Here is an 11,853-nt window from a genome sequence, read left to right as displayed (position 1 = left end):
TGGGTATGAATATTGCGGATAGGGCTGGGTGATGAAGTTCTGCCCACTTTAATGTGCGGCTTGCTTCCTTCATTGCCCTCCAACTGCGAGTGCCTCCTTGGGGGTTGAGGTACGCTACTGCAGTGACATTGTCCAATTGAATCTGGATCGGTTTGCCCTGAAGCATTTCTTTTGCCTGGGTGAAAGCCATGTAGATGGCCCTAAGTTCCAGGACATTGATTGGCAGACAACTGTCCTCCTTGGTCCAACGGTCTTGGAGAGAGAGACTGTATTGTTACGGCTCCCCAGCCTCTGAGGCTGGCATCAATTGTCAGAAGCTCCCAGTCTGGAACCCAAAGGAGTCGACCTTTATTTAAGTGGGACGTCTGTAGCTGCCAGGATAATGACTGACGAACTTCCTGAGGAAGTGTCATTGTCTGACTTTTTATCGTCTGATGCGGTCCATTTCATTTGGAGAGAATCAGATGTTGAAGGGGTCTTGAATGGAACTGGGCATATTCTACCATGTCGAATGCGGATACCATTGATCCCATTATCCGAATTGCTGCATGCATGGATATTCTCTGACTATGTAGTACTCCGCAGATTCCCATCTGTATCTTGGATATTTTGTCCAGAGGTAGAACATTTTCTGAAGACTGGTATCCAATACAGGTGTGTCATCCTTTCAGATGGAACTAGGGAGGACTTTGTCCAATTTATAAGCCAGTTGTGATCCTGTTGGCAGGCTATTGCTTGTAGATGGCTTCCTGAGATTGTCCAGGATTAACAGGTCGTCTAAGCAAGGGAAATTCCTTATTCCCGGATGACGTAAGTGAGCTGCCATCACCACCATAATTTTGGTAAACAACCTTGGAGCTGTTGCCAGTCCAAAGGGCAGAGCCTGAAACTGAAAATGTTGCTGGAGGATTGCTAACCTGAGATAACACTGATGGGAGAGTGCTATCGGTACATGAAGGTAAGCATCTTGAATGTCTAGAGACACCCTGAAATCCCCCGCCTCTATTGCCAGGATAATGGTCCGTAATGTTTCTTATGGAATCCCGGCACCCAAATATATTTGTTCAGAACCTTGAGATTGGGCCCATTCGGTTTCTGTACAAGGAACAGGGTAGAATAAAACCCCAGGCCTTGTTGTGCTGAGGGAACTGGTACTATCACTCCTCACTGTAGCTATTTCTGTATTGCCTCTTGTAGAGCCCTGTCCTTTGTTGCCACTCAAAGCGGGCTGGTACAACAGAACTGCTGTTGCCACACTTGTGCAAATTGAAGAAGTTGGCCTCCCACCCTGGGATCCCCCATGTGGCGGCCCGCGCCATCAGGCAGAGGGCTTATCTTCTGGTTTACAGTAGGGCGTCTGGTTGACCAAACCTGTTTGGCCTTATTCTTAACAGATCTATTTGACTCAGACTGTTTGACATAAGTTTTTCCTTTTGCTTTCTCTTGGGGCTGAAAGAACCCGAAAGCAGGGAATCTAGGTTTAGATGTTGGTGTTGAGGGAAACTGTTCTTTTAGAGTCTGTTCAATTTATTTCCAACAGAATATTTCCGACAAAGGGTAGAGACTCCATTACTTTCTTGGAATTCGCATCCGCCTTCCACGAACGTAGCCATAATGCTCTGCGAGCTGTTACTGAGGAAGCTGAAGCTTGAGAAGCTAACACCCCACTATCTAGGGCTGCTTCCTCCATACAGGCAGCTGCCTGTTTTATATTTGTTATATGGGATCTTTGTTCTTTTGTTCCCTTAACTGAGAGATCATTTTCCCAGGCTTCTGCCCTGGCCATTACGGCTTTAGCCACTCATGCTGTTGCCACTGCTGGGTCTTGCACTTGCTCCTGTTAGGGAAAACACAGTCTTAAGATAGCCATCAATTTTTCTGTCTGTTACATCATTTAATGAAGTTGAAGGCAGAGGTAATGTAGATTTGTGTACTAATCGGGCTACATGAGCATCTACTTTGGGAGGAACTTATCTTTTTAAAAAGTCCACAGGTGGAAGGGGATAGTAAGAGACCAATTTTTATGGTAAATTAAACCTTTTACTAGGTATCAACCATGCCTCTTGTATAATTTCCGTCAGCTGATCTGAGGTAGGAAATTCAGTTTGTTTTTAGGACGTTTACAAAACTGGAGCCATAGGGTATATGCAATTGCGGTCGAATTCCGGCTGGAATTTGACCATTTTTAAATTCGACACAATTCGACAGTCACATCCCCTCCCGCCGGGACCCGAATTGGTTGTAAAAATACGGGGGAGGAAATGACAGGGGATCCCCCGTATTTTCACAACCAGCCCCGGGCTCTGCGTCCGGTCCTGGTGCCAAACATAAGGGGGACAAAAAATGTAGGGGTCCCCCGTATTTTTAACACCAGCACCGGGCTCCACTAGTTAGAGAGATAATGCCACAGACGGGGGACACTTTTATATCGGTCCCTGCGGCCGTGGCATTAAATAACTAACTAGTCATCCCTGGCCGGGGTACCCTGGAGGAGTGGGGACCCCTTAAATCAAGGGGTCCCCCCTCCAGCCACCCAAGGGCCAGGGGTGAAGCCCGAGGCTGTCCCCCCCATCCAAGGGTGCCGGATGGGGGGCTGATAGCCAAGTGTAAAAATAAGAATATTGTTTTTTTTTGTAGCAGAACTACAAGTCCCAGCAAGCCTCCCCTGCAAGCTGGTACTTGGAGAACCACAAGTACCAGCATGCGGGGGGAAACGGGCCCGCTGGTACCGGTAGTTCTACTACAAAAAAATACCCAAATAAAAACAGTACACGCACACCGTGAAAGTAAAACTTTATTACATACATGCACGCCGACACACACATACTTACCTATGTTCACACGCCGACTCGTTCCACTTCTCCAAGTAGAATCCACGGGGTACCTGAAAATAAAATTATACTCACCAAAATCCAGTGTAGATCGGTCCTCTTCTTTTTTGTAATCCACGTACTTGGCAAAAAAAAACCCCGCAAAACCTGGACCACGCACTGAAAGGGGTCCCATGTTTACACCTTTCCCCGACTGCTGAGACGCCCCGTGACTCCTGTCACAGAGGGTCCCTTGAGCCAATCAGGGAGCGCCACGTCGTGGCACTCTCCTGATTGGCTGTGCGCGTCTGAGCTGTCAGACGGCACATAGCACTGCCGCTCCATTATCTTCAATGGTGGGAACTTTGCGGTCAGCGGTGAGGTTACCGCAAAGTTCCCACCATTGAAGATAATGGAGCGGCAATGCAATGCGTGGTCCGGGTTTTGCAGTTTTGTTTTTTTTGCCAAGTGTGTGTCGGCGTGCATGTATGTAATAAAGTTTTACTTTCACAGTGTGCGTGTACTGTTTTTATTTGGGTATTTGTTTTTGCAGTAGAACTACAGGTACCAGCGGGCCCGTTTCCCCCCCCGCATGCTGGTAATTGTGGTTCTCCAAGTACCAGCTTGCGGGGGAGGCTTGCTGGGACTTGTAGTTCTGCTACAAAAAAACAATATTCTTTCTTTTTGTCACTTGGCTATCAGCCTCCCATCCGCCGCCCTTGGATGGGGGGGACAGCCTCGGGCTTCACCCCTGGCCCTTGGGTGGCTGGAGGGGGGGACCCCTTGATTTAAGGGGTCCCCACTCCTCCAGGGTACCCCGGCCAGGGGTGACTAGTTAGTGATTTAATGCCACGGCCGCAGGGACCGATAGAAAAGTGTCCCCCCGGCTGTGGCATTATCTCTCTGACTATTGGAGCCCGGTGCTGGTGTTAAAAATACGGGGGACCCCTACATTTTTTGTCCCCCTTATTTTTGGCACCAGGATCGGACGCAGAGCCCGGTGCTAGTTGTGAAAATACGGGGGATCCCCTGTCATTTTTCCCCGTATTTTTACAACCAGGACCGGCTCAAAGAGGCCGAGGCTGGTTATGCTTAGGAGGGGGGACCTCACGCATTTTTTTCAGGATTTTTAACCCATTCCCACCCCTTCCCACTGAAAAACATGCTCTGATCTCTCCATATTATTTTAGTCAGCAAAAAAAAAAAAAATATTCTTTAAAAAAAATATATAAATAATACTTGTGGCTCATAATAGACAAACCAAGTACATAATCCCTTCTAATATGAATAGATATGCTATTAGCAATAAAAAAAAAAACACACAAAAAACATGTTTTTAAATTTTTTATTAGATTCCGCTAGCAAAATGAGGCGGACTGAAATTGACTAAATGACTGTCGAAAAGCACTGTTGTCGAATCGACATTCTTCAATTGAATATACTTTTGTCGAAAAGCCGCATTTTTACCATTGCAGACATGTCGAATTTGACAACTGTCGAATTGCAAAAAGTCGAATTTGAAACGAACGTTTTTTTGTCGAAAAGTACTGTATTGCATTGTCGAATCATTTTTTTGTGTCGAAAATGCCCCGTTTTTCGACATTTGCGGCAATTTGACCGCAATTGCATATACCCCATAGACTTTCAGTGTAGGCTCTTCACCTTCTTCCATAGACAATACAGATTTTACTGCATCAATTAACTCAGGTCTATCTACTGAGGAAGGTTGCTCCTCCTATATTGAGACAGACTCATAGAGGGATATTCAATTGTTTGAAAAGTCGGTTGGGTGTCCTGTCTATTAGACAGAAAAAAAACAGACACCCAACTGACCTTTCAAACAATTGAATATCCCCGAGAGAGAGAGAGATCAGCTTTGTCTGCAGCGTCCTCAGATTCTGAAACGTGTAGATTGCGAGGGAGATACCTCATGTCTACCTATATTTAAATCCCTGGGCCTGTCTGCCGATAACATCTGAAAGGCAGCCGAGGTCTGGGCCGATCATGGCCTGAGCGAGGGGCATCACATTCTCCCCTGGTGAATGCTGCATAAATGCAGCAGAATTTAGTGAATATCCAATAACAGGAGATTAAGGTGGAACGGACAAGCGATCCGCCATATTTAGGAGAACCTTTGCAAATGAAGCCCGAGGGGGATTCCTGACTGGATGTTGATTGCTCAACCTGTCTGAGGCTATGAATGAACCCAAACAGTTATTACATAACCCATCCTGCACTGAGTCCAGAGGACCCAATCCTGCTTTACAGGACAAACAAGATGTTACTATAAGTGCTGGATCATTATCTTTGCCCGTGAGGACAAGGTAACAATGGCCCTCATTCCGAGTTGATCGGTCGGTATTTTTCATCGCATCGCAGTGAAATTCCGCTTAGTACGCATGCGCAATATTCGCACTGCGACTGCGCCAAGTAATTTTACAATGGAGATAGTATTTTTACTCACGGCTTTTTCATCGCTCCGGCGATCGTAATGTGATTGACAGGAAATGGGTGTTACTGGGCGGAAACAGGCCGTTTTATGGGCGTGCGGGGAAAAACGCTACCGTTTCCGGAAAAAACGCAGGAGTGGCCGGGGAAACGGGGGAGTGTCTGGGCGAACGCTGGGTGTGTTTGTGACGTCAAAACAGGAACGACAAGCACTGAACTGATCGCACAGGCAGAGTAAGTCTGAAGCTACTCTGAAACTGCTAAGTAGTTAGTAATCGCAATATTGCGAATACATCGGTCGCAATTTTAAGAAGCTAAGATTCACTCCCAGTAGGCGGCGGCTTAGCGTGTGTAACTCTGCTAAAATCGCCTTGCGAGCGATCAACTCGGAATGAGGGCCAATAGTCACACAATAGGGTAATAAATCTCAGGGATACGATAGTCTTCACTGATGAACCTCAAAGTGACGTACAATTAGAACCTACCCCATGTACTGTACACCGGCATTGGAATAAAAAAGAGAGATAGTAAGAGACTGACAAAAAAGATTAGTTTAAAGTCACACAGCAGCACTGGCAGACATCACAACGAGAAAATGTTTTACTACATTAGCAAATGAACATATTCAATATACACGTACTCTAAGGTAGATATTATTACTGTATAACCTCACTACGGGGAGCAGGATGCAGGGAGATAGCGTATACAGACGCACATGCGAATAATACAGCGATATCTATATATTGTTATTCACTTGCAACAGGCACATATATTCATCTACATTTACCACATAGGTAGGTAGAGACATCAGAGCTGTATCACCTGCCTCCGAAGTGCGGGATACAAGGAGACTGGCGTATCTAGACGCACAAGCGAAAAATACAGCAATATACATAGTCATACATTTGCATACGGCACATAATTCAGCTACACCATACCACAGAGGTAGGAAGGAATTTAGTGCTGCATCACCTGCATCCGGAGAGCGGGATACAGAGAGACTGGAACCCGGCTTCCTATTCGATAAAACCGCTAAAAACCGGCTATCCGTAAGAGACGCTTCAGTGAACACAGCCGCACAGCGACTGAGACGTATGCACTGTATCTCAGACTCTGAAAGCGGGTAAATACTGATGATGCCGGGAAACTTGACGGAAACTGGCCATGAACTGGGGGGAGGGGTGACTAGGGGAAGGCCTTTACCTCCCACTGCTAACATCCATCCCAGGGATCTGCAGGATCCAAATTTATCCCCGGAACCTGCAAACCCTGAAATCTAGAACATGAGCACCCGAGGTAAACGAGTGCATCAGCGGCTGTCCGGTAGTCTCCAACCCGAGACAGTCAGACTGCGTTACATGCGTCTGGATCCGCAAGCGGAGAGAGACGCTTCCTTACCTTTCTTTCCGGGCTCCGGCCGCAGCCTAGGATCGACATCCTGGACCTGCTAATTGATCCAGATGGCATCCGCCGAGACAGCAGTGATTACACGAAGGTAACACTTGTTGCGACACCAGCAGCAGTAACCTTTCCATGTGTTTAAGACACACAGAAAGGTTGCTCTAAAAAAAGGCTATATAAAATAATAAAAAAAGCTTATGGCTGCAAAACACAGCCACCCAGTCTACAGTGGTCCTGCCACACCAAACAAAAACCTGACTTCCTGGGCCAGGAGGCGGGGTTATAAGGAGGCCGGACCGGAACTTCCTGGGAGTCCAAAAGCTTTAACCATTTGGTGCCAATCCTCTAACGCCACTTACAACCCAATGTATATCCTGTGGACCCCGATGGCGAAAAGTGCATAAACACAGACAGAGAGGAGCGCAACGTCTGTCCTCCAGTGCCTGTAAGAGGTTCACTGTCTAGCCCACGGGTCTGCAACCTGCGGCTCTCCAGCTGCTGTGGAACTACACATCCCAGCATGTCCTGCCTCAGTTTTAGAATGCTTTAAAAGCAAAACTGTGGCATGGCATGCTGGGATGGGTAGTTCCACAGCAGCAGAAGAGCCGCAGGTTGCAGACCAATGGTCTAGCCAAATTCCTAAAGAGAAAGGGGCTCATTTATCAACCATTCAGTGCTAATTCCCCAAAACACCCATAGTCGGGGATTCACCGCAAATATTAAGTATCACCACAATCTATGAAGGAGGGACGGCAGCAGATGTCTGAGATCCCAGATACACTGGATGTCTCCATTCCCGCCGGCAGCTGCATCCTCCATAGGTTTCTACGGGGGGATGTGATGCTGCCAGATTCCTGGAATGAGAAGCATTTCCGATATTGGCCCCTGCAGCTACCGCCATCTTCAGATAGTAGTAGCCCATTGTAGCCTAGGAATCCTTTGCTGGAAACAGCCGCTGTGCATGGCGATCAGGCGGACTACGCATGCGCAGAAGCCTGGCACTCAGCACATCGCAGGGACTCCTGTCCCTGGCTGTGCCGGGTGATACATTCACAACATGTGATCGCATTCTACAATACGATCCTGGGTGCTAATATCGTGGCCAGATCGCATTGCAAATGTCATTGATAAATGGGCCCCAGAGTACGTATGACTCTTGTCACACCTTCTCCTGGAATGTGTAGGCAGTGCAGGATTTTGCCTTGAGATTCATAAGACGCTGTACCAGTAGGAGCTATAAGTGATAGCAGAGCGGAACAATCTATTAGGGTTGCAAACTGTGGGCTCTTGGGGGGTGGGGGGTTGGAAGCCATGGCATCTCTTGGGGGAAGGGGTGCAAACTGTGGCATCTTTAGGGTGTGTGTGTGTGGGGGGCAGCATATTGGATGGGCGGAAACCGTGGAGTCTTTGTGGACTGGAAACCGTGGCCTCTTGGAGAGCTGGGAGCCATGGTATCCTGGAGGGGGTGGGGGAGCGGGCGTGGCAACCATGGCACGTTAGAGGGTTGGCTTTTCTGCTGGAGTCATGTGTGAAAAATGGGCCACACCAGTGGAATGTGACCGCTCAGTTAATGGGTCAGTGACCACAAGGCTGTATGACAGTGACTCATCTGGTTCAGTGCCAGGAACATGTACAATACGAGGAGAGACAGCAACGTTCTGCCCACTAGGTGGCACTCATGTCCCTCTCACTGCCGGCACACCAGCAGAACGGAGGAGAACCTCACAACATATACTCACCCCCCCCCCCAATGTCTTTAGCTGCCTTCCTGTAGATCTGTTACTTTGTCTAATGGGACATTACACCTGATGCACACGTTGTCTTACATAAAATAACTACTGTTACCACTCCCAGAATAAATCCTATATCTGCCTACCAGTATGTAAGAAAAGGGCAAAATCACAACAAAATAAGCCTGACCCACAAATAAACCCCCCAAAACCGTCCGACCCATGCCGCCATTCTTATGAAGTCACACAACTTTCAGAACTGGGACCCTCCACAGCAAGGAGTAATGGGGCAACAAGAGGGGTTTGGGTCTTACTGGAAACATCCGCAGACTACGGTACAGGCCCTGATACACGCGCCATTGGGCATGACACTGCATAAGATGGAAACACTTGGCTAAAATGCAGAGGACTTAATTATGTTCATGGGGTCGAAATGATACAAAATGACAGCAAGCCCTACTGCAGCCTATTTACAGCAGCTCGTAGTGACTAATGTGGGGAACACCGGCCCCACCCAGTGGTGATAGTGCAGAATACAAGCACCAGAAGGTATCCAATATATCCAACAAAGGAGCTATTGTAATTATGGTATTTCATTATTTACAGCCTACAGCACAAACTATTCTGAACGCAGCATTTACACCTATTTTCTTTTCAAAATGGTCTACTGCTTCTCTCTGTCAGTCCCTATATTATACCTAATCCAATATAAAATACTTCTAGGAATGTGCAAGGCCATAAACAAGTCTCTATCAACATTCATCTGTCACAACTCCTGCGGGGATAATAATAACATTGCTGTGTCACTGGATAATGCAGACCACCAAGAACCTCTGCAATCAGTCTGGAACAAAATAAAATATGCAGCACGCACCCCTGTGTGTCACATGGCTATTCCCCTGCTTAGTGAGAGCAGGGCCCTCTGACCTCTCTGCCTGTTACTGTACAGTCTCATTTTATTACTATGTGAATCACTCACATTATCAATGATCTAATGAAGGGTGGTTTAGGAGAGGACAGGGCCCTAGCGTATTATCTGTGCGGCCCCTCCGCTCTCTCGCCGGCACATACTCTGAGCACACTCTGGTAATGTCCCCGAGTCGATTACACATGTGCAGATCTCTAGGGTAATGGCATCTACACTACTTTCCTTGTGATCACAGTGGTGTCAGCACCACAAACTCTGCTCCCACTACAGACACGCCCATGAGTACAATCATCTATAACGCTCCCTTAGTGCCAAGTGCCGGTGATGTCCTGGGTTAGTAGGTAGAGTCCCTGTGACAGTGTGTGATCACCAGATCCAATACGCGGATACGCTGCCAGCCTGTACTCATCACACGCTTACTGTGTTCTTACATTTGTTATTTTCTCTCGCAGTATACATGCCTGGTTACAGACACCTGTGCATGTGTGTATAACAGATACAGTGTACAGTATGTGTATATTATCCCTCTGTTATGCGCACACAGTACTAATATCAGCATCACGGTTTCCGGGCTGCGCAGAGCCCTGCCATCAGGAAGAAACATGAACAAGACATGAAAAGCGCGGACCTTATATTCCCACGTGGCTAGCTTATGCAGAGAAACGGTGCTGGAGGTGGGTGCAGGTGACTGGAGGGTGCGCCATGATGATGTCACTGCGCTGTCCTCTGGCGGTTGCTATGATCTGAGACACCGACCTGGGAATAACAGTGGGACTCTGTGAATAACAGGAACATGGGAGTACAGTGATAAAGCAGGAGAAACGCCGTTATACCCAGGCAGTGAGATGCAGCGGAGGACAGAGCGTGCAAACATGAGTAAATAGTCTAAGTGGTCTATTCGGTTACTGTCGGATCCTATCAGACAGAAAGGATCTGACAGTGCAGTATTAAATTTAAGGCCGACTCAGACAGGTTTTGGCCGTTTTCGACAATGTCAATCCAACTTTTTTAAAGTCGGATTGACATTGTCGAAAAACGGACCAAAAACCTGTCGGATTTGGCCGCAAATTCGACAGAAACATGTGGATCCGCGGCCAATCCGCCGATCCACGTGTTTTCTGACAAGTCGGAGGAACGGCACTACATATGAATAGGATGAATCAAGATTCGGCCTAAAAATGTTGGAATTTACCGTTTTTCCAACAATTCGGAATTTCCAACTACAATTGAATAGACCCGTTAAGCTGACTCTATAATCAGATGTATGAAACAAGCAGAGGGGATCACACAGTGACTGCACTTGTGTAACATAATCCCAGTAACACTATGCTGGGGAGCTGTATACCCAACTTTTTCCTGCCCTCTGGGAGTGTATCTTAGCTTAGCAGAAGTGCGATCGAAAGATTAGCAGAACTGCTACTAAAAAATGTCATGCAGTTTCTGAGCAGCTCGATACTTACTCCTACCTTGCGATGACTGCAGACTGTTTAGTTCCTGCTTTGACGTCACAAACACGCCCTGCGTTCGGCCAGCCACTCCCCCGTTTCTCCAGCCACTCCTGCGTTTTTACCAGGCACGCCTCTGTTTTTCAGCACACTCCCTGAAAACGCTGAGTTGCCGCCCAGAAACACCCACTTCCTGTCAATCACACTATGAACAGTCGAGCGACTGAAAAGCGTCGCTCGAGCTTGTGTGAAACTGCATAGTTTTGTGTGAAAGTACTTCGCGCGTGCGCGCTGCGTACCATATGCATGCGCAGAAATGCTGATTTTTAGCCTGATCGCTACGCTGCGATAAACGGCCGCGAGCGATCAACTCGGAATGAGGGCCAATGATAAGAAGGAAAAGTAGAGGACAAATGGTTGAATTTTATTAACATGAAATTATCATAAAGTACTGAATTACTAGGGTTACCATACTATAGCCGCTTCCCTGGCATGGTCGCATCTGATGTCACCACTCAGAGGGACCTGCCAGCCCACCTGCAAACGCTGCGGCTCTGCCACCAGTGTATCCCGATCACTGCTAGCTATAGTGACCGGGCAGCCCTGCGGAAACCCTCCCTCATTCCTTCCCTGTCCCAATCACCGTGTGCAGCCCAGCCTTCCCTTCTTCCCCTACGTCAGCAGGCAGCCCAGCATCACCGCTCCCGCCGCCATAACAAAAGAAACACAGCTGCAGCTTCACCTAATTCTGTAATAAAAAATACATTTTCGGGGCGGTTTAAAAAAAAAAAAAAGCAAAAAAAAAAAGGGAAATGTCCAGTTAAGCGGTTAATCCGGGATACCCATGATATACATCTTCTATGGCTGAGTGAAGCCGGGTGAATGCAGGCATGAATGTAGCCAGCCACAGAACCTGTGTAAATTACTGGCGCTCCGGATTATAGGGACAGTATGACAAGCCTATGAATGCAGACCCTCCAACATGGCCGCCCCACTAGGGACACAATGCTCTGTTTCAGGACTTCCCTCTTCATTTATTATTGCCATTACCTGTGAAGAAACAGCTTTCTTATCATGTGACTAGTTCAGCA

The sequence above is a fragment of the Pseudophryne corroboree genome, chromosome 12 (genome assembly GCF_028390025.1).
Source record: "Pseudophryne corroboree isolate aPseCor3 chromosome 12, aPseCor3.hap2, whole genome shotgun sequence".
NCBI classification, from domain to species: Eukaryota; Metazoa; Chordata; class Amphibia; order Anura; family Myobatrachidae; genus Pseudophryne; species Pseudophryne corroboree.
This window is presented reverse-complemented; position numbering follows the sequence as displayed.